Source organism: Vigna umbellata, chromosome 4 (genome assembly GCF_029865625.1).
Source record: "Vigna umbellata cultivar VRB3 chromosome 4, Vumbellata_1.0, whole genome shotgun sequence".
Taxonomy (NCBI): Eukaryota; Viridiplantae; Streptophyta; class Magnoliopsida; order Fabales; family Fabaceae; genus Vigna; species Vigna umbellata.
Genome location: NC_142168.1, coordinates 17,138,974 through 17,162,568, shown reverse-complemented (window position 1 = coordinate 17,162,568; position 23,595 = coordinate 17,138,974). Strand labels below are relative to the sequence as shown.

Here is a 23,595-nt window from a genome sequence, read left to right as displayed (position 1 = left end):
TCCCCAAAATGCTTCTACTTTTATTGGTTCACTTGGCTTTTTTGGATGGAATATTTGTTCATACTCAGGAATAGATAGCCGAATTCAAAAGGTTGCAGCAGGAATGAACTTCAGAACACTCTGATGCTGAATCCAGCACATAACTCTTCTGATTCTCACCATCCAAATCAAACCAAGTTTCTCGTGTTGGCTAACTCAGAACGTTAGCACAAACACACGCACAGCGTCAACACCTTCGAAAGCAAACTTCGAGAGACGAAGAGAGAGATATGTTGGAGGCTAAGTGTTTGAAGAAAGCAGTGGTTCCTTCCACTCTGATTGACTACCCTTCTCCTGGAAGCATCCAGTGCACTCGCCTTGCACTTCGTGTGAGTACCATTACCATCTCCATTTCTCTCATCTTCCCTTTTGTCTTATCCCTTTTGAAATCACTGTAACCTCTTTTTGTTTGTGATGACTTCTCAGGTTAGCGAGGATGGACGTTCTTGTGTTGTCTACATAGCTTCCGGTCCCCACATTTATAAGCTCCACCTCCACGTATGCACCCTTCTTCATTTTCTCTACCCGAAGTGTGGAATTTTAGTAGTTTTATTTTTTTCTTCAGTTGTAGACTTTTGTTGTCACAAGCCCCTTTCTTGATGTGATGTGGTTTTTGAAGTGGTTAAACGACACTGGAAAGGAAACCATCGATAGAAAAAAGAGAAAGTTTGAAAATGCATCTAATTGAGTTATTTGGTTTGGATGTTATAGAGACTTGGGATGGGGTTTGTTGTTCTAGTAAAATTCATTGTGTTTGTTAGATAGGGCGTGATTGGATGAATTTCTCAATGAGCAGTTAACAGAAAAGAAAGTAAGAAAGTAAGAAAGTAAGAAAGTAAAATTGGATAAGTTTCTCCCATTAGTTGAAATTAGCCTATGCATCATTGGAGTACATGATTGTTCTAGCTTAATCAGTAATCTCGAGTTCAAGTCCTATGTGCACAGATGTGTTAAATACTACAATGAAGAATTTTATCACGGATGTGATCTTACATGACACGAGTAGGACTATCTAGTCTCAGAAAATAAATATTAGATAATGAATGAGCCAATATATAGAAGCTATCTCATTTAGCTTCTTTAAAAACTGATTAGAACTTATGCATAAATAAAGTTTTAACTTTTGTAAATTTGTTTTACCTTGTTATTTTTTTTTATCTGTAAATGTTTATCGACAAATTCATCCAAACATACTTAAGTAAACTTTGTTGTGCTAAAACACAAAGTATCACTTTACTGATTTATTTTGGATATTGTTTTTTTTAACTATGGTTTATATATTACTCTGTAGATTGCTTTGGGAGAGTCTTCAGTCAATGAAGGAAAAGATAGCCTGTTGATACCTGAACACACTGAGGTATATATAGGTTTGTAAAGAAAATCCTACTTCCATGATCTTTGCGAATGCTTACTTATTTACTAATTTAATAAGTCTGCATATTGTTGTCTCTTACAGATTATTGACTCTTCATTACTCAACCGATGTCCTCATCGTTCAGAAATTCAGAGTATTGCTCTTGCTGAGGTGGAGAGTAAGTGACTTTTCAATTATGAGCGTTTCTTTAATATTTTGTTTTGCTACACTGTGTCTGTCATCAAAACTTGCATGGACATAACAGTTCTATATTTTAACCTACTATGATTTTAGGCTGTGGTGATGTAATGTTGGGAAGTGTGGATTCATATGGTCATCTCATTGTGTCTAAACTAGATGCATCTGGTGAAGGTATTTTTTCTTTTCTTTTATGTTAACCATTCTGGCTTTCCCTGTGTAGATAATTAAATTTAACTTGATTTATTTTGAAGTAGACCTACTGGCATTTGATTATGATGTTCTTCTAGAAAAATATAGTCATACTCATTTAAAGACATTGGATAGCCAACTAAAAGGTGGAATCTCCCACCCAAGAGTACTCTAAAAAATTTGACACGAGAACCATTGTATACCTTCAAGGTAAGCACAGACTTAAAGTTAACATATTGATGGGAGATAATTTTCTGATAACTAAAATAAGAAGCCTGGGTTTCCATATTAACATCCTATCTGTTCATTCTTCAGATAGTCTGATGCCAAGGGGTATGGCCAATTATGTTTGTGAAGAAATCACCATAGCCATTTACTTGCCTAATGTCCAAGACAATGTTGATAGAATCAACCTGCTTTTTCAAATTAACTTTTGCTGTCTGCATTTTCCTTCTCCCATATTTTAATTTTATCCAGCTTTTAAGTTATCACTGAATCATTGTCTTAGATTTTGTTGAACATATCTGCAGATGTTGATAAGCTAACATATTCTGCATTGCCTCATGACAATGGTATTGGGGAAGGCAGTTGGTCAGGGCTCTGCTTTTGCCCAAATCAATGGTCCACGGTAGGCACTGTACAATTGATGGTGGTTCCATTTACACAATTGTTTTTTGAAAAACCTTAAAGTGCCTTACTCAGTTTTTACTTTATCCAGACAGCTGTTGCCCATAGCTTTTGCAAAACCGTTGATATTTATGATCAAGACATGCACATTCGCACATTACGACCGTAAGTGGTTTTTATTTTCTGTTTTCAAGTTCAATTCTTTGGAAATGTTTACTTTCCACCATTCATTCATATTCTAATTCTTTCCATGTGGTTGATGTAATGTTAATGACATGCACCTCAAAAGAATTTGATACATACTTGAGAAGGGTCCGGGAAAAGATTTAGTGAAGGGTTGCATGGATGGCTTGAGTTCAATGATATTTCATTATCCTTTTTATAAAGATGTTTTAAATAATAAATTATTTTACATTGAGAACAGGAGTAAATTACACTTAACACCTACATCAATCTTCCTTATATTGGTATATGATATAATATTTTTAAAATAAAGGTTAGTGTAATTATTAAGAAGTAGCCTTTAAGCCTAACTCAATCCCGCAAAACCTACTTCTAAAGTGAGGTTGTACTCACTTATATGTTATAAATTGACATAATCTCTAGTCTATGTGAGATTTCCAACACCCCCCTCATGTCGAAGTATATACATCTCAAGCGTGAGACTATACATTAATGAGTGATCCTGTTAGGAGGTTAAGAGTGTATGAAAGAAGAAAGAAACATTAGCTGGCCTAACTGCCTTGGCAGTTAGGAAAGGCGGGAAGGGGTTGTATAAATAAACATTGTATGTTGTTTAGAGAGGACTGTTTTTGGAGAATTGTTGTTCAATAGGAATTCTTTAATTCCTGTAAGGGGGAGGTTAAGCTCTCATCACTAGTTTACTTTGTATTCTTGATTGTTGATAATACAAAGAGAGGTTATACAGCATTCTTTGAAGTCTTTTGGGAGTGTGTAGTGTGCGTTTCAATAGGTTTCTACACCAGAAACCTATCAATTTGGTCCGACCTGCCGGATATTGCGTTGTCGGAGAAAGCCATGGAAGGGAGAATGGAGACACTGGAAATTACAATGGAGGGGATGAAGGCGGAGGCGGCCGCTGTGAGACGAGATATACAGCAGATGATGCAGATGATGGGGGTGAGAACGAATAATCACGAAGGAAACTCTGAAGGGAGTGACAGTTCGGTGAATGATAATGGGGGAAGACTTGATCATGGGGGGATACCGCACAATTGGCGAAAACGGGTGGATCTACCATCGTTCGAAGGGGGGGAACCTCATAGCTGGATTAATCGGGCAGAACGGTTCTTTCACATTCAAAAGGTGGCGGAGGAGGATAAGGTGGAGCTTGCGTATATTAGTATGGAAGGCAGTGCGAGTTATTGGTTTAACGTTTGGAAGGAAAAAGCCAAGATTCGTTCTTGGACGGCCCTAAAAATGGCGTTAGTAAATCGCTTTGGAGGGGGATCCAGAGGATCTGTGTTTGAACGGCTCGCGACAATGCGGCAAGAGGGATCAGTGGAGGAGTACGTCCGGAGCTTTGAAATATTAATAGGTCAGACTCGGGGGTTATCGGAGGAGCTGGTGATGGGGTTTTTTCTCGCCGGACTGCGAGAAGACATCAAGGGACAAGTCCGTATTCATGATCCTCAAGAATTCATGGTTGCGATCAGGATCGCGCGGGATGTAGAAGATGCGATGATGAGAGCGAAAGGAGGGGGATGGAACGGGATGAAAGTTAACCCATCGGGGTCGCGCATGGTAGGATCGGTAATACGTGGCGAAACCGAACGTCTGTCCACGAACCGGACAGGGGGAACGGAAGGCAATGGATCAGCTAGGAGAGAGGGAGCGATGCCGACGAGCAGCTCGAGAGGGAGTGTGACCGGAGGCGCCGATAATCGGGGACGGACGGTGCGAAACTTACCGTATCCGGAATTTCTTAAAAGGAGAGAAGAGGGTCGTTGTTTCCGGTGCGGAGACCCCTTTGCTCCTGGCCACCGCTGCTCGGAGAAGAGTCTGCGAGTATTGTTGTTGGCGGAGGATGAGGAGGACGACCCGGAAGAAGGGATAGATCAAAATTCAAAACCTATGGAGTTATCGGCTTGTTCCGCAGGAGGGTTAACCCAACCGAAGACGATGAAATTGAGGGGAAAGATTGGGCACCGGGAAGTGTTAGTCCTCATCGACAGCGGGGCCAGCCACAACTTTATTAGCCGGAGACTGGCGGAAGAGCTGAAGTTACCCATAAATGATACGCCCCCTTATCAGGTGAGTTTGGGGGATGGACAGCGGAAAGAGACTAGAGGGTGTTGTGAGCAGGTAAAGATCAAATTGGCAGAGGCCGTGGTTGAGGAGAGGCTCCATTTATTCGAACTGGGCGGAGTAGACATCATATTGGGGGTTGAATGGCTAGCTAAATTGGGGGAGGTGATGATAAATTGGAAAGAAATGACAATGGGGTATATCGAGGAAGGTAAGAAGGTGAGGATACGAGGAGACCCAGCTTTAGCCAGACAGCTGGTGGAGCCTCAATCTTTATTAAAATTGACAGATGCTGAGTCATGGGTCATAGCTTGGGATATGGGTCGAGTGGAGAAAGAGGTGGACGGTGAGGGGCCAGTTGATTTGACGGGGGAGCAGAAAGCGGAATTGGAAACCGTGTTGCAGGCGCACTATCACGTTTTTCAGGAAATGCAGGGATTACCACCATCTAGGGATATGGAGCACCGAATTCCGCTGAAGGAAGGAGAGGATCCAGTAAATGTGCGTCCCTACAGATACCCACACCTGTTAAAAGGAGAAATTGAGAGACAAGTGGCGGACATGCTGGAAGCCGGGTTGATTAGACCAAGCACAAGCCCTTTTTCTAGTCCGGTTATATTAGTAAAGAAAAAAGACCACAGTTGGCGGTTCTGCGTGGATTATAGAGCTCTAAATAGAGCCACAATACCGGATAAATTTCCTATACCTGTAATCGAAGAGCTCTTAGATGAATTGAGAGGAGCTATCTATTTTTCGAAGATCGACTTAAAAGCGGGCTATCATCAGATTAGGATGGGGAAAGAAGATATTCAGAAGACAGCTTTCCGCACACACCAGGGCCATTACGAGTTTTTAGTGATGCCCTTTGGCCTCACAAATGCACCATCCACGTTCCAGAGCGCGATGAATGGGCTCCTGCAGCAGTATCTAAGGAAGTTTGTACTGGTTTTTTTTTGATGACATTTTGGTATACAGTACAAGTTGGGAGGAGCATCTTGGGCATGTGGATTTGGTGCTAGACAGATTAGAACGAGATGGCTGGGTCGCTAATAGAAAGAAGTGTGACTTCGGAAAAAAACAGATAGGTTACCTGGGACATAAAATCTCAGAGAAGGGAGTGGAGATGGACACGGAGAAGATCAAAGCTGTTTTACAATGGGACGAACCAAAAAACCTGAAAGCATTGAGGGGTTTCCTCGGTTTAACAGGGTACTACAGGAGATTTGTGCAAGGATATGGGAAGCTTGCAAAGCCTTTAACAGAATTGTTAAAAAAGGGTAAATTTGTGTGGTCGGAGCAGGCTGGAGCAGCGATGGAGGCACTGAAGGCCGCGGTTACGTCGGCGCCAGTCTTGACTTTACCAGATTTTACGCAGGTATTCCATGTGGAATGCGATGCTTCGGGAGGAGGGTTGGGTGCCGTGCTGACTCAGAACAAGAAACCTATTGCCTATTTCAGCAAAGCACTATCGGAGGGATCCCTGAGTAAATCTATCTATGAGAAAGAGTTAATGGCAGTGGTCTTGGCAGTCCAACATTGGAGACCCTATTTGCTAGGAAGGAGGTTTGTGGTACATACTGACCAACGCAGTTTGAAATACCTACTGGAGCAGAGGATTACAACCTACAGTCAACAAAATTGGATAGCCAAGTTAATGGGCTATGACTTTGAAATTGTATATAGAACAGGGAGTTCAAATAAAGTGGCAGACGCCCTGTCCAGAAAAGAGGAAGGCGGTATGGAGGAAGCGGCATTACAGGTACTATCCCGATCATATTGGCAAGACTTCCAAGAAGTGTTGCGAGAGGTCGAAGAAGATGAAACGTTGGGCAGAATAATAAGCGATATTAAGAAAGATCCAAACTGTCATCCAGCTTACACATTGGAGAATGACAGATTGCACTACAAGGGGAGGCTCGTTATATCCACCAAATCGGCTTGGATCCCCAAATTATTAGCTGAGTTCCATGTGACCAGCACAGGAGGCCATTCTGGGGTGTTTCGCACATACAGGAAGATTGCCCAAGCTTTATATTGGGTAGGCATGAAGAAAGCAGTCACGGATTTTGTGGCGGGGTGTGTGGTGTGTCAGCAGCACAAATACATGGCTGCATCACCGCAAGGGTTATTACAACCCTTACCGATACCCCAAGCAGTGTGGGAGGAGGTCAGCATGGACTTTATTGTGAAGCTACCCAAATCTCAGGGCTATGATGCCGTATTGGTAGTGGTAGATCGATTAAGTAAATATGCCCACTTCATGGCACTCAAACATCCCTATTCGGCAAGAACAGTGGCAGAGGTGTTTATTAAAGAAGTTGTCAGGTTGCATGGGATTCCGGTTTCGATTATTAGTGATAGAGATCCCCTATTTTTAAGCCTATTTTGGAAGGAGCTTTTTAAGATGCAGGGAACCCAGCTTAAGATGAGCACAGCATACCATCCGCAGACAGATGGGCAAACGGAGGTGGTGAATAGAATTGTGGAAGGATATTTGAGGTGCTTTTGCTCGGAACAACCTAAAAGCTGGAATGCAATGCTACCGTGGGCAGAATACTGGTATAATACCAGTTACCAAGGGGCTGCTCGGTGCACACCATTTGAAACGGTGTATGGTCGGGCTCCTCCATCTTTGAGCCGGTTTGTTCCAGGGGAGACGTCAGTGGAAGCTGTAGCCCAAGATCTGATGACACGGGACGAGGCATTGAAGCAATTGAAAGTCCATTTAAATCGGGCCCAAGATTTAATGACACAGCAGGCAAACAAAAGGAGGACAGAGGCAGATATTAAGGTGGATGATTGGGTCTATTTGAAGATTAGACCCCATCGACAATCTACCATGCCTACTCGGTTACATCCCAAACTTGCAGCTCGTTATTTTGGACCGTTTCAGGTGATTCAGCAGGTGGGAAAAGTGGCATACAGATTGCGGTTACCTGAATCAGCAAGGATACATTCAGTCTTTCATGTATCACAGTTGAAGAAAGCTGTGGGGGAAAAACAAGTAGAGAAGGATCTACCAGCTGAGTTGCAAGCAGATGGACCAACTTATTGGCCGGTGAGAGTTCTAGGGGTTAGACAAAGGCAGCAAGGAGACGATATAATACAACAAATTTTGGTAGAGTGGCAGGAAGGAGGCAGAGAAGGAGCAACCTGGGAGGATAGGGTGACTATTCAAGATCAGTACCCTGAATTCAACCTTGAGGACAAGGTTGTTGAAGGGGAGGGAGGTAATGTTAGGAGGTTAAGAGTGTATGAAAGAAGAAAGAAACATTAGCTGGCCTAACTGCCTTGGCAGTTAGGAAAGGCGGGAAGGGGTTGTATAAATAAACATTGTATGTTGTTTAGAGAGGACTGTTTTTGGAGAATTGTTGTTCAATAGGAATTCTTTAATTCCTGTAAGGGGGAGGTTAAGCTCTCATCACTAGTTTACTTTGTATTCTTGATTGTTGATAATACAAAGAGAGGTTATACAGCATTCTTTGAAGTCTTTTGGGAGTGTGTAGTGTGCGTTTCAATAGGTTTCTACACCAGAAACCTATCAGATCCGATAGTGGGTGAAACAATATGCCTAACAAACAACAAATCTTACTAAGATAGTGATAGGATATAAGGTGATAGGTTATAATGGGTTTAGGAAATGAGGGCAGTTAAGAGGGAAGAGTTGTTTGACAGTTAGTTAGTTAGTGGGAAGGGGAAGGGAGTTTATAAATAGAGTGTGTGTTTTGTACAGGGGGAGTTAGTCATTTTGTACATTTGGTGCAGATTGGATAATTGTTCTAGTGGAGGGAGAGAGGCTTCCTTGGGGGTGATTCTTTGTACATTGTTTCACTCATATATCAATAATGTACATACTATTTTTGTGTCTTTTCGTGTGTGCTTGAGAGTTGAGGAGTGTTGATCGGTTTCTTGACAAAAGAAACCTATCAGATAGACTTTAACAATAGTTTTGATACCATGTTAAAAAGTAAACTTTAAGCATAACTCAATCTCACAAAACCAACTTGTACGGTAAGGTTTGCACCCATTTATATATTATAAATTGGTCTTATTTCTAGTCCATGTGGGACTTTCAACATCAATTTTCCTTATAGTGGTATATGATATAATATTTTTTAAATAGAGGTTAGTGTAATGAATAAGAGATGTCAATATAATGTCCTTCAAATCATTAATGGGAGTTAGGAGGTTGACAAAAGGGGGAGTTAGGATAAATTTGACAAAATTTAGATGTTTGTGTAATTTTCTCTAAACATAATTGGTCTGTCGTTGTTAGCAGCTCTCTGTCTTTAGACGAGTAGAAGAAGTTGATAATATTTGGGTTTAGATATTGGACTTGGAGTCTACATAGAGCAAGAAACCCTAATAACAGGGTCACTACCCCCATTACTCCCAAGTAATGGAGTGGAGAATAACTATCTTTATGGCTATAAAAAAAGACCTCTACATTATCACTAGAAGGGAGAGATGCACATTGAATGTTTCTGGTCTAAGTAGCATTTTAGATTTAGCAGGGACAATAATGATAAAAGGTTGAACTATTTCCTATGACTAATTCTTTCCAAGGACACTCTAATCACTATAACCATTTTGAATGCTCCTTCACTTTTTTGGAATTCTCTCAAACAAAATGGTTATCTGTTTCAAGATGGCAACCATGTTTTTGACAAATATGTCCCAAAAACAAAAGGAATATTGTTGACAAATGTTTTTATCTGTTTATATTTCTTTTTTGAGAATTTCCCCGTAATTAATTTGTCCTTTCAGGCTTTGGTACCCTACTTCATTAAACTTCTTGCAAAATGTAGTTAAAGGAGATCAAAGTTCTACATTAGCTATTACGGAAGGAAGCCAGGTAAATTTGTTGACTAATGGTTTCTTCGATGTTTTTATTTGTTGCAAATTGTATAACATGGACACTCAATTTTGGTGTAATGTTTACACATTAGACTAGACACATGTTTTGCATGGCCTCTGAAGCACGAACTAAGATATGGATCCGGGTGACATCTAAATTAAAAGTCATGTGACATGAGGACATTGCTTATTATTGAAAAACATGGCTTCTAATTGTGGTTCTTCAAATAATATAGGCTATAAGGAATATAGAATATAAGTAATTCACGGTTAGGATAGATCTAAACCTGCTCATTATACAAAAATATAGATATATATAGTACGACTTACCATGCCAACTATGAAACAACTTATTAGAAACACAAGACAGCCAATCCGAAACGTCACAAAATCCCCAGCTCTTCGGGGATGCCCTCAACGCCGAGGAACGTGTACTAGGGGGGATAAATTAGCACTTTCTAGAAAGAATAGGTGCATTTAGAAGCTTCATCATTGAACTTTGAATCAGACCTATGCACCCTCTCACCATGAGATCTGCAAAGGCAGGAGGATGGTCACTTGAGTCTCTACTCAATATAAAAACTCTAAGAAAGAAAAAGACCCGCTCTTCACAAAAATCACTCAAGATTTGTTATGAACAAAGTTGTGGCAAAAGTTCACAAATATTCTCCTTATATAGAGAAGCTTGGGCATGGGAAGGAGTGATAAAACACTTCCTTTCCCAAACCCTCTATCTAAACAGGAAAGAAGTCTAACTAAGCCATCCAAACATCCAAACAAAGGTTTGTTACGTGAAAAGCTATTCTCTTTTATCTCTAAACTCTTGGGAACACCCTCCCCTGTATTTTCATCTCCATTTCTAGTTAATCTTCTTGAATTGTGTTAGAAATAAAGAAGCTTGTTTCTCAACACTAAGAGGGGAAGTGAATTGGTGATTTATAAAAACATGCACTTTTCAAGTCTTTTTTCAGAAATAGAATGATCTTTAAAACTGTTAGAGAACTAACTGAAACATTTCATTCATTCATTCACTCTTACAAGGTTTTGGTATTCTATATATATATACAAAATACCATGACAGAGTACAACCCACCTCTTAAGTTGGGTGCACACACACAAAAACAACATAAACTTAATACATTTCAACACTCCCCCTCAAGCTGGAGCATATAGATCATATGCACCAAGCTTGGAACATATAAACTGAATCCTAGGCCCTCTTAAAGACTTAGTCAGAATATCTGCAAATTGTTCATTAGAATTGACAAACTCTGTAATGAGATCCTTGGACAACAACTTCTCTCTGATGAAATGACAATCAATTTCTATATATTTTGTTCTTTCATGGAACACTGGATTGGAGGCAATGTGAAGAGCTGCTTGGTTATCACAATACAACTTCATAGGCTTATTTTCACAGAATTTTAATTCTTGAAGGAGTTGTTTGATCCAAATAAGTTCACATGTGGCTATGGCCATAGATCGATATTCAGCTTCTGCACTAGATCGAGCAACAACACTTTGTTTCTTGCTTTTCCATGATGCAAGGTTCCCTCTAAGGAGTACACAATATCCTGTGGTAGAACTTCGATCATTCAGACAACTAGCCCAATCTGCATCACAGTATCCTTCTAACTCAGTACTTCCCTTGTTCTCATACAACAGTCCATGTCATGGATTCCCTTTTACATATCTAAGGATGCGTACCACAACATTCCAATGATCAATATGAGGATTTTGCATAAATTGGCTCACAACTCCCACTGGATAAGAAAGATCAGGTCTTGTTATGCTAAGATAGATTAGTTTTCCAACCAACCTTCTGTATCTTTCTGGATCTGACAAAGGTTCACCGTGGTCTCTCATCAAGCTTCTTCTTGATGTCTTCCGAAGATTCCACTTCCAAGAACATTCTCAACTCTTCCACAGCTGCTTGGGCTTCAGTCATGAAGGAGACCATATCATGGTCTATCATTTTGAGACATGCAAGCTTGTTTGCTGTATCATAGAGACGTTGAATATCATTAGCATAAATGCTTTGAACTTTCTTCCAAAAAGAGTGACATGTTTTGAAGGCTCTAAGAGATATCAAAAGTCGGGGTTCCACAGATTGCCACAATAGGGCACACAATTGGAAATTTGCTTGTTTCCATTGTTCAGCTTTTTCAGAAGGTACTTGGCTTCCATCTTGCTCAAGGTGGTCATAATGTCCTTGACCGAGAAACCACATTTCCACGGCAGCAGACCAAGAGAGGTAATTCTTTCCGTTTAGCTTTTCGGAAGTAATTGAGGGACTTCCAGAGAAAGAAAGAACACTTCCAGATGCCATTGTTGATAAAAATAGGAGAGGAACCAGAAAGGAGCCAGAAAACCGAGAGGAACTAGAAAACCCTAGGGGTTTCTTAGGGTTTTCTTCAAGGGGAGCTTCTGGACCTCACTGAAGCAGGGTTTTGAGGGGCAGAGCAGAGAGAGGAGGTCCAGGCGACGACTATGGAGGTGTCGCGGTGACTTTCTGGCGGCCAGAGGGTGGCACGTGAGCTGCACGCGCCTGTTCGCAGCGCACAAAGAAGCAGCGCACAAAGAAGCGGCGCGTGGGGAAGAATCAGATGCCGACACCGGTGGGGTTGGTCGTCGCGTGAAGAGGCGAACCAGATCCAGTGACGGCGGACGACAGCGGACGGTGGCGGACAGATGCGAGATGGCATAGAACCAAGTTGAAGAGCTTCAAACTGCAGTTGACAGCTGCAGACAGTGGCAAGACAACTGCGGACGGCGACAATGGGCACCGGACAAATGCAAACAACAATGACAATGCAATGCTGGTGGACCACTTTAGGACAGAAACTAGAGCAGGATGAACCTGCTCTGATACCAACTTGAGATAAAAATATGTTCTTGAGGGCTTCAAAGACACCTCTCATGTTCTGTTATTTATATAGATAAAGAGTTGATACAATAGAGAGATAGAAGGTCAAGTCACTGTCCTAGACTGCTAGGTACAATGATTAGAGATAACCCAACACACTAGCCCCTATTTTAGTCCTACTGACTACACTAACAAGTAGACTTAGTAATTATTCTAACAGTAATATTCTATAGATTGTGTTTTTTATTACAAAAATGATGTTGCAAGCTGCTTTAATTGTGTCACTAATTGCCTGCTTAATTTGTAGTTTCTTTGTAAGTTGCCTAAATTGAAATCTCAAGCATGATGTTTAGTTTCACATTGACTGGTGATATGACTAAATGGCGTATATAAGTAGAGTGGAATTCTTATTTTCCAGTCAATTTTGTGGTGTTGGAGTTAGATTCAAATCCAAATTCTAAGATAAGACATGGGTGCTCTAGTCATGTATCAATTTCATTTCACTCAACCTTCTTTATTTTATTCTAGCACATTACATGCACATGCATTTCTGTTTTTGAAAGTTTTAGAATACAGTGTCTTGATTTTTGAGAGTGAAGTAAGACTTGCCACAATGGTAAGGTTGTCACTTTGGAGCCACAAGTTCAAATCTTGGAAATAACCTCTTTGTGGGAGTAGTACTGTATGTGTCTACCCTCCTTTATCCCACTAGGTGGGCTACTATTGCTTTTTGTATATCTGTCTTCACATGTGTCTATGTTTCTGTTTCGTGGTTTATAACAAGTTCTGCCTTATGCTTCGTATTTGTTCATATTTATATGCACTTGTTAATATAATTTCAGCTATCAATATGGGACTTGAGAGTGAAAGAAAATGGTGGTTGTGTACATCGAGTTTGTGGCATCCCTGGTGATATCTTTTATGCTGTTTCTATTTCTTCCAATGGTAATGTTGCTGTGGGAGGAGCTGATCGTACTGTGACTATTTATGATCCTCGCAGGTTAGCTGCTGTTTTTGATTTCAGGAAAAATCATATAAAAAATCATTTAACCCATGTAAATATTGTATAGATTCAATAGGAGCCATGAGACTGCTCCCTTTCTATTTTTATTTTACTTTTAATTCGCCCTAATTAATCTTTAACATGAATGCATTTTGATATAGATGGTCGGCATTGTCTAGATGGGTGCACTGTTCAAAATACGAGGTTAGTTTTAACAATTTTTTTGCCTTGATCTCTCAGAAAATTTTTGTTTACCAGTTTAAAAGAATGTTTCTTAAAGAAATTGTAATATCGTGGGCAATTACGTTTTGTTTTGAAGTTTTTAAATAATTGATTTGCTAAACTAATCTGATTCTTTAATTTGTGGATTTATTTATTTTTTCTAAACAACATCATCTTAATTTCAGATATAACAAGGGGAAGTCAGATAATGTATGGAATGATGCACCTTTTAATTCATTCATTCTTTGTGTATTGGCCTCATGTATTATTACGCCCTTTACATCTAGCTTCGTTGGATACACATTACGCCCTTTATTTATTTGTTTTGCTTTTACCGAGTTTCCTGTGTAGTTGAAACCCATGGTTTACTTCAAACTATGTTTTTTTTTCTCGAATTCAATAATATGAACTTAAATTTGTTTTCTGACATAGGGAAGTCAATTTCAAGTTAAGAATAATTTAAATAGCTTGTTATCTTATGCCAATTTCTAATTTCTTATTTTCACGTCATTTAAGCTCTAGATTTTCTTCAAGTTACTCAAAAGGAAATGGAATACTAAGTCTATTAAGCTTAAATGTATTTTTTTACTTTCATTTTCTATGTTTACAAATATTTGAAAAAATGATTCTTGTATCCATCTTATTTCTTGTACAAATTTACAAAGGACAGGGGAAACAACATGTTAGGAATCTTTAGTGTAAGAACCTAACCGTCACCCTCACCACTGATATGCACTCATACAAGACAGAAAGAATCAAACAATGGGTATGCTATTCACAGTAACAATCACTGAGTACCAAGTGTAACTCGAGCGCCTAACCCCTCTCACCAGGTTCGCAACTGGTATGTACAAAGTATACAATTGACTAACCCCCTTACAAAATTACAAAAGGTTTACATTTATAGGCCCCTTGCCCGCCTTCTCCAACTGTTCCACCGCCCTATCTTATATCCTATCATTACACACCGCTGCAAAACAACCTTGTCCTCAAGGTTGGGACAATGAAACTTGAGCCCATTTGTATTGTGATGTGGTCTTATCATAGGAAGAGAACCCGCTGGCTACTACCTGCAACTTCAGGTTTGGAGGCCTGGGTGGTGGCAAATCCTCCTCCACTATCTTCCATTCTTCCCGGATTCTATTAACTTCCAGCAGTATGATCACCTCTTTTCCAACATCATAAGCCGTGAGAAAATGGTCTTCAATGTCTTTCAAAACTTCAAGCAGCTCTCTCCCCTTTGCAGGTGTAACATGAACTGCAAGCCCCCTTTGCTCCTATTGGTTCTCGGTGGCCACATCCACCACTTTCACTGTTTCAACACCACTCATCGCTTGCTCTGCAACCCCTTCAGTGCTACTTTTATTATTATTCTCTTACTTAAGATTGAAACTGTAAAATAATTCTAGAGGGCTTAATTGATCCCTCTCACAATCTTCTATTTATAAGAATAAATTGATACACAAGTACATGATAAATAGGGTAACCCTAGACACAATATAATCATGATAAATAGGGTAATCCTAGACACAATATATCATGATAAATAGGGTAACCCTTGACACACTATAATGATGATAAAATAGGATAAATATCCTAACACTCTTCAACATTCACCACTTTGTGCTCAACCTCTTCTCTTTTCACCCACGAATAGAATGGTTTTTCCTCACGCTCTTCTTCATGGTTGTCCTCGTGCCTTTGTTCAAGTTTGGGCCTTTGAAAGCGGTGTCTGAACTTACTCCGTTGCCCTTTTCTTTTGGACCCAATTTCCACGGTGGTGTCACGCGCATTGTTCCCTGCTTCTCTCGGGATCAGGCATGCCCCGCTCCTCACGTGCCCTCACAACACGTTCAACTGCCTCAAACATTTCGTAATCGAAATTCGGCGACAATTTGCCTCCAGCGGTGGTTGTTCTCTTGAAGCAATCATAGTCAGAGAGCAACGCATGCCACTTGCGGCGGCACTGTGTGAGGTCGCGCTGCACGTCTAAGGCCACGCAGTTCTGGGTGATGATGTTCCACTGCTGGGAGGAGGAGAGCGCGAGAGAGCACTCGGCTTCCACCGCTGCGATTTCGTTCACCAGAATGAGCGACTCGATGATGCTCAAATCTGGAGCCTCTGGGGAGTGCGTGCAACGAAACGCACCAGCCGAACCTGAAGCGGCAATGATGTCATTGTCGTAAATCTTCATTTCTTTTTGCCCTCCAAATCGGATCACCATAGCTTCCTTCAGTCCTTCCCAAGAACGATTCTTGGCTTTAATTTTCCAGGCCCGGACCCAATATCCCGCACTTCCCTCCATGCTACTGTATGCCCGACACACTTTTCCTTCCTCTTTCACCCACTGGGTCTCAAAAACTGTCTCCGCCCTAGCAATCCACCCCATCGCATCAAACCCTTTGAAAACGGGTAAATCTACTCTCCTATCCCCGCTGGGTTACACTTCATGGCGTTCATCCCCTCTCTCCCCTTCCTCTTCCTTTCGCCGGTCCCAACATCCTTATGATTTCTTGCAAATCTTGGCGTATTGCAACATAATCTTGGCGTATTGCAGCATAATCTTGGCATATTGCTAATAATCTGGTGTCAACTCCCTTGTCTGTGCCTTCATTCTATCAACCACAATTTCCTTCACCCTCACACGATTCTGGCGGCGTCTCAATCCGGCGGGTCGGACCAATTTGTTAGGAATCTTTAGTGTAAGAACCTAACAGTCACCCTCACCACTGATATGCACTCACACAAGACAAAAACAATCAAACAATGAGTATGTTATTCACAGTAACAATCACTGAGTACCAAGTGTAACTTGAGGGCCTAACCCCTCTCACCAGGTTCGAAACCGGTATGTACAAAGTATATAATTGACTAACCCCCTTACAGAATTACAAAAGGTTTACACTTATAGGCCCCTTGCCCGCCTTCTCCAACTGTTCCACCGCCCTATCTTAAATCCTATCACAACAGAAATCATGTTTTCACTGTTTCTTAATTAAATATCTGAACAGAAGAAACATAGAAAAACATAAGTTACAATTTTGTTCTTAATTGCAAAAGGTTGCAAAAATAGGAAATCATAACAAAAATATCTCGTTAATCAATATATGGTTCTATTACTAGCCTCTCTCTGGGTTGCCATTGGGGATTGTGGAATATGGTTTTCCCGTCAGTGCAGCTTCACACTCATTGATGTCAATATTCTTCTATATAAAATAACATTTTTGGTTTCACGGTGGATAATAATATCCTTCAGAATTTGGTTTTTAACTTACTCAGTGGCTTTGTGTGATCCATATAGTTGATTTCACTTAGTGGGATAAGGTTACTGTTGATGTTGTTATTATTGTTTTAGTTGTTGATTATTGCTGCCACAGATGACTGTAATTGATTTCATTGATACCGCAGATAACAGGGCTGGCTTTCTCAACAATAGACCCGGACTGCATCTATATTCAAGGGGTTGATTATGAGGTAAGTTTTCTCATTTTTTTAAGGAATAAGAAAATGAAAGGTGTGTGGAGGATGTGTAAACTATAGAGGGATCAATTATTGAAAAGACTAATTGACAGTAGATTGAGGATGAAGACCTGTATATCAAAGTATAAATTTTGTTTAATTCTACCAAGGTCAACTTTGAAGGTTATAATCGACAAGGCAATGAATTCTGTATGAACTCTTAGCCATGGGAATTTAGCAGAAATTTATCCAATAATCATGCTGTCCACCAATGTTCAACTTGTTCTCCGTACATTTTTATCTTGCACTTCGAAAGATGTCGGGCTTGTTTGGATTAACTTTTGTTCAAAGCATTTTTTCCAAAGTATTTAGAGGTGAACAACTGTAATTTTTCATTTGGATACAAATGTTTAAAAATTATTTATTTAGCAGTAGCACTTTTTTCTTTGTTAGCTTAAAAAATATATATATTTTTTTATTTTAACATTACTGAAATAGATTTCCAAGAGCACTTTTTTAAACTTTTGGGGTGAAGTGTGATTTTCCAAACTGGCTTGTGTATTTTGTCTCAGGATAGGGATTTATATGATTAGGATTGCAATAGGAAAGCAAATATTTGAACTTTTTTTTTCTGTTCTGCAACTGGTTTATTTTGTATTTTATCACTTGGCTTTAGATGTATTACTAGAGTCTTTTAGACATGGCTGTTTCATGCACAAATGAAAGTGTTAGTTTAGTGTACCAAATGTATTCCTACTTGGTGTAGACATGACATTACAACTCTTTAAACTAAAATTTTACAACTCACCCATAGTGAGCGTATTCAGGATGCGTTTTGTTAATGCCCTTTAGAGAACATGTTAAGGAATAAAATATAGAATTACTAAATGACAATAAAATCATTTAATTCCTTTAAAAAAGTTAATGCTTTCATTGACGACACCCTCTTTTGGATTCTATTTTTGGTTCATATCCATATTATTCTCGTAATGATCTTCAATTTCGAGCAACCAATGCAGGTCTTTTGTGGACGATGGAGAGACACCACCAAAATATTTTCGTTTAGAGGAGATTCCAATTGGCTAGGCTTTAGTAAGGTCTGTATATAGCTTGTTTATGATTTGTCACTTGACTCCATTGTGGTATCTGGCCGAAATCTAAATGTGACTTTGGAATCTGCTTTCACATGCTTTTCTTTTTAACAGGCACACTGTTCCATTTGAATGAAATTTACTCTGTTTTTTTTGTAATTTAAGTTGGGTTACTTCCCAAGCATGCGTTGATAAGGGTATACTTCTATAGCTTAGTGTTCATATTTTTTGAACTGCTAGCATCACTTATATTAGTTGCGTGGACATCACTATCCACACAATAGTTATTTTAGATTAGAAAATTAACAATGATACTTATAATTAAAAATCAATTCTTATGGGTGTTTAAGGAGACTTATTTTTTCACCTGATATTGAAGTTATCTTTCTTAGAAGAATTGAATTAATCAAACTCCCGAATGCTTTCACTTGGATCTTACATCATGTCAATTAAACCTCTCTTCATTCCTTATAGAATCTGGATGAGAAACTCAAAAAAAGGAAAGGAAACTCAAACAAAGTGACAGGATATAAGTAATAGGAGATAATGGGTTTAAGAGGGAAGGAAGAGTTAATATCGTAACTGTTTTAGTAGTTAGGAAAGGAGGGAAGGGAGGTCTTGTATAAATAGAGTTCTATTCATTGTTAGAAGACAGTTAGTCATATTCTTTTGTATAGACAGGTCTTGGACCTTGTGAGGGGGGTTAGGCTCCTGCGTCATCATTGTATACGACATTCGTTGGTGTGAATGCATACAATTCTTTCGTTTAATTCCCCTTTGTGTGTAATTGTGTGAGTGTGGGTTATGAGTCAATTAGGTTTCATACCCAGTAACCTAACACAAAGGAACTGAAAATTGCGTATAGAAGTTTCAGAAACTCCTTTACAGCCACACCCTTGGCACTTCGAGGGTCCAGGAACCTCCCACTAATCAAATAATTTTCTCCCTACCTCCAAAACCTGAGAACACACCTATATTTATACAAGTTTCCCAACACAACAACTTAACTAACAGATTTCACAGCTGTTTGAACTAAAACAAATAGCTGCATTTTCCTTTTTCCTTGTTTCTTCTTTTATGGACCTTCGTAATAGGAGTTTGTGTCCTAACAATACCCCGACCCATAAAGGTGCGATTATAGAAACTTCCTTCATTTTGGTGCTCCCTTCCTCTTGCCCTTTAGTTAACTTCATGACGTTGAGTTGTCTGTTCTTGCAAACATGATTCACATTATATTTTTCATCACAGCAAAAACAATTGATCTTTTCTTGGAGTTCTGACGGTGTCAACCTTTTAAAGTTGTCTCTGTTGTGGCCATTCCTGTTAGCCTTTTCCTCATTACTGTTCTTGCTGGTAACAGATTTAGAAAAAGAATTTGCTTCTGCCGATGATCTGGGTGATGCTGAATTAGCTGCTACCATTGATCTTGGAGGTGCTGTTATCAATTCCTTTGTTCCTCTTTGAATAGGGAAACTCCTACCCCTCCTGTGTCTCCATAATCCCCTGCTACCTTTGCTACCCTTATATTTTTCCCTTCAATAGCATGGGCTTTATTTATTATCTCCAAAAGATTTGTTGTTTTATACAATTTCAATTCTGCTCTGATCTCTTCCTGCAGTCCGTTCAAAAAAATCTTCATCAAATACTGTTCATCCAATCCCTTAATAACTCCAGCAAATCTTTCAAATTGAATGATGAATTCACTCACGGAGTTCTCCTGCTTTAGAGACAACAGTGATCCAAAAGGGTCTCTGTTAGGTTTCTAGATAGAGGAAACCAGGAAAACCACTGCAACCACCTATACTCACTGAATAGATCTTGTATTATTGATTCAAGGCAACAAGTACAGCAAGAATGCATCCAAGGGACAATGTTCCCTTCACACAGGATGCCCATGATCCTGTCAACAATTCTCCAAACTTTCAAAAAAGTCCCTGCATACAAAGACCCCCCAACTATATATAGAAAGTCTCACTCAACCTAACAACCCAACTAACAACTACTTCTCTATATGTTTCCTCCTAACATACACATTACATATCCTATCATTATGCACGGATGCAGAAACAACCTTGTCCTCAAGGTTGAAGTTTAGAAACTGGCCCTTAATTGTTGCAACAATTTCCCACGCAGCTACCTCAAGGCTTCCTTTCTGTCCTTGGATTAACACTTGCTACAAGACTTGATTTCCCATCAGACAATTCATCAAACTTGGGGAAGATTCATCAGCTTTGGTGGCCTTCTTCCCATTATGTCTACCAAACAGCTTGGTAGGTAGAAGCAGGCACTCTACTTTTGCACGATCGTCATGATAGACCTGAAGATTAGTAAGAATCCTTCCAATTACACCAACATCCATAAAAAGTTTCCTCCTCAAAGTAACTTGTGGTTGAGAAGGGTTTGCTGATGGAAATACTTTGTCATAATCCTTCCAATTTGGATATGTATTATGTGCTAGTCTAGTTAAGGTTTTTTACCGTATTGCTTGTATTGTTTATTTACTTTTTTTATATGGATGCAATACCTTTAGGCGCCTCTGGTACCCTCATTATTATTATATTTTCTGTTAGGTTCCTGGGTTGGAAACCTAACTATGAACACTAACATTAGGTAGAAACAGTAAAAAAAGAATGGGTTCTATTATTGACAGCGATAGAAATCTATTTACAAAGAATGTTTGGGAGCATAACCTCCCTGGTTGGGAGCATAACCTCCTTGGTTGGGAGCATAACCTCCCTCTTCTGATCAAAGTCCAAACTTTACATAAGAATACTCCATGCCTTCTACAAAGTTACAAGAGCTCTATTTATAACAGCTTTGACTCACTCTCCTGTTACAACAGAAACCTCTACACCCTTGACTGTCCGGTCCTGCACCCCACACATCCTTAACCGTCGCCCCTGCATTATATCCTACCATTACACCCCACTATAAAACAACCTTGTTCTCATCGACGGACGCTTGGCTCCCCTCTGAGTGTCCATCCTTCTAACAGGAAAAATTCACAACTACCGTATTGGGTTTCATATTGAGATTATTTTGTTGAATCATTCCAAAGTGAAGTTCCTCAAGGATTGTTAAAATTTTTAGGAAGAAATATGTAGGATGGGGTACTTGGCATGACTTTTTTGCACAGATACTTCTCTTGCAAATGACACAGTTAAACCTTGGGAGAAATGTTAAATAATTGTAGTGTGCTAAAAGAATAAAAATGAGGGCAAAATGGTTGATTGAAACCGATGCGTGGAAATTAGCAATGGATGTAAACATGCATGATGACCAAGAATTTAGTTGCACACACTTTTGTGGTTCTGCCAAGCCCATAAATAATGTTGGCTTAATTCTATATTGTTCTTTCGCAGCTTTCTATCTTTTTACTTTTAAACATTTAAAGGCTTTTACTCATGTGAGATATCACTTCTAATATTAGTGTTTGTTACATCGCAGTGCTCAGGGAAAGACGTTTTGGCTGGATGGTGTGATTCAGGCAGCATATTTATAGCCGATGTAGCGAGTAATTGATAAAGTGGTGTCTGTCCAGTAATTTTCCCATCTTTGTAGAAATTGTCACTCCAACGTATGTAAGTAACCATGGTTAGTTTTATGATCGAAGGCTAATTTAGTGTGATCAAGCTTCATAGGAAGAAAATGTCATAATGAATTTCTAGCCACAGAATGTGATTTAAGATTACGGAAGGCATTATTTTTTTGACCTGTATCAATACTGTGATGTTCATTTTAAGTTCCTATCTTGACAAAGTAATTATTGAGATATCAAGGCTAATTGTATGCTTTACAAACAAGGCCATTATAGTGTTATATGGCATTGAACAGGAGCATATGATCATTCAATGAGAAGATGGGATCTTTTAAGATTATATTATGTTTATATTTTATATTTAGTTAGTTTGTTAGTATTTTTTATTTGTATTTTGACTTTAACTTATATTTTTTTTATTATAAATAAAGTATGTATATTGAAATAGAGATATTAATTCCATATATAATTTTTATAATATTCAAACAGTTAGTGTTTTGTTTTTTTTTTTTTGGTTTTCCCTTATGGTTATACTTTTTTAAACTTTAAGTATCATGTCATAACTTTACATCATGACGTTGATACTGTTACCGCATATCATGGAGCTTCTCTTTATAAATATAGTTTTTTGTCTCCATGCCTTCAATCCTCTGGAAAGCTTAAATTATTCTTGCCATGGTCGGTGAGATTTCATATTTTAAGCTTTCTTTTACTGTTTGTTAGTTTTCTCTTTATAACCATTACTATACTCGAGCTAGGCCAAGAAATTTAAGACCGTATCTGACGAATGTTTTGTGGTCCCAATTTGAGTGTTTGAACTCCGGGAATCTGGGTAATGGTCAAGGATCTTGCTGCTATAAGGATGATAAAACTGAACCATGCTCCCATGTTTATGGTTTGAATCAATCTCTTTGTAACACATGAAGTTTTTCATTTGACAAGAAAAAACTATTGACAATTAATTATTTGTTATATGAAGATTAATTGAGACTATATCAGTTTAGGGTTATCTGATGATTCCTTGGAGAGAAGAGTGTTGTTATTTTAGACCCTTTGGGGAAAACACCTAACCATCTACTTATCATGACCCTGTTTAAAAGTCTATATGGACTTCAGAAAATCTTATCCAAGCACCAACCCCAACTTTGCCAAGAAAATACATTGCCAAGAAAATACATTAAACAATAAGTTATAAACCTAACATCGGAATTTTCCATCGACTTTAACTATTTTGGATTGGAGTCTGATTATGCAATTTGGGGTTTATGCTCTTTTTCTTTACATACTCCTTATTTAGATGTCTGCACTTTTATATTGGAATTCACCATGTAATTATTGTTTTTTGTTGGTAATTCAAACAAATTGATATCAAGAGTGTAAGGAATGAAAGGCCCATTTCCCTCATTCCTCCTTTAGACCCAAGTCCAGTTATTGCCACAACATCTACATCTATGGGACCGTTGGAGGAAAGAAGCAAAAGATTCTCTCACCAGCCACGTTACCTTAGTGATTATGCAGTTACATATCCTTCAACCCGTAAAAAGGGAAAATCGGGCAGAGGAAAATGATTAGATTTATCATTTCATTTTCCTTTATTTTAATTGCATAGGTGTTTTTTCTCTGCAAGGCAATTGTTGCATTTATAGCACAATTTTGTATTGAAAAAGGGGACATAGACGAAAAGAAAATTCTTTCTCTCTAGAAAGTTCCTTTCTTTCCATTGATTATTCTTTCTCTTTCTGTTACTTCATTCCTCTGCTACCTGCAACATCTTTCATTGGTGCTTTCATTGACCCGTACTCTATGGCCGATTCTCCTTTTTCCCATGAGGAGCTCACTAAAATCAACATCAAACTTGAACAACTCCTCCTCTCTCATGCC

General features: G+C 39.1%; 2 pseudogenes across 1 annotated transcript; one reads left to right on the top strand and one right to left on the bottom strand.

Annotated features, from left to right (window-relative positions):
- Positions 1-22,054, top strand: LOC124841101 (uncharacterized; annotated as a pseudogene). Its single transcript, XR_015786388.1, has 13 exons — positions 1-368; positions 466-537; positions 1,331-1,396; positions 1,496-1,571; positions 1,688-1,765; positions 2,314-2,411; positions 2,502-2,575; positions 9,446-9,533; positions 13,244-13,401; positions 13,566-13,608; positions 17,035-17,100; positions 18,105-18,182; positions 21,624-22,054. The product of XR_015786388.1 is annotated as an uncharacterized LOC124841101 (transcript).
- On the bottom strand, positions 13,637-17,026 carry LOC148199372 (uncharacterized; annotated as a pseudogene).
- Positions 22,055-23,595: the final 1,541 nt, after the last annotated feature.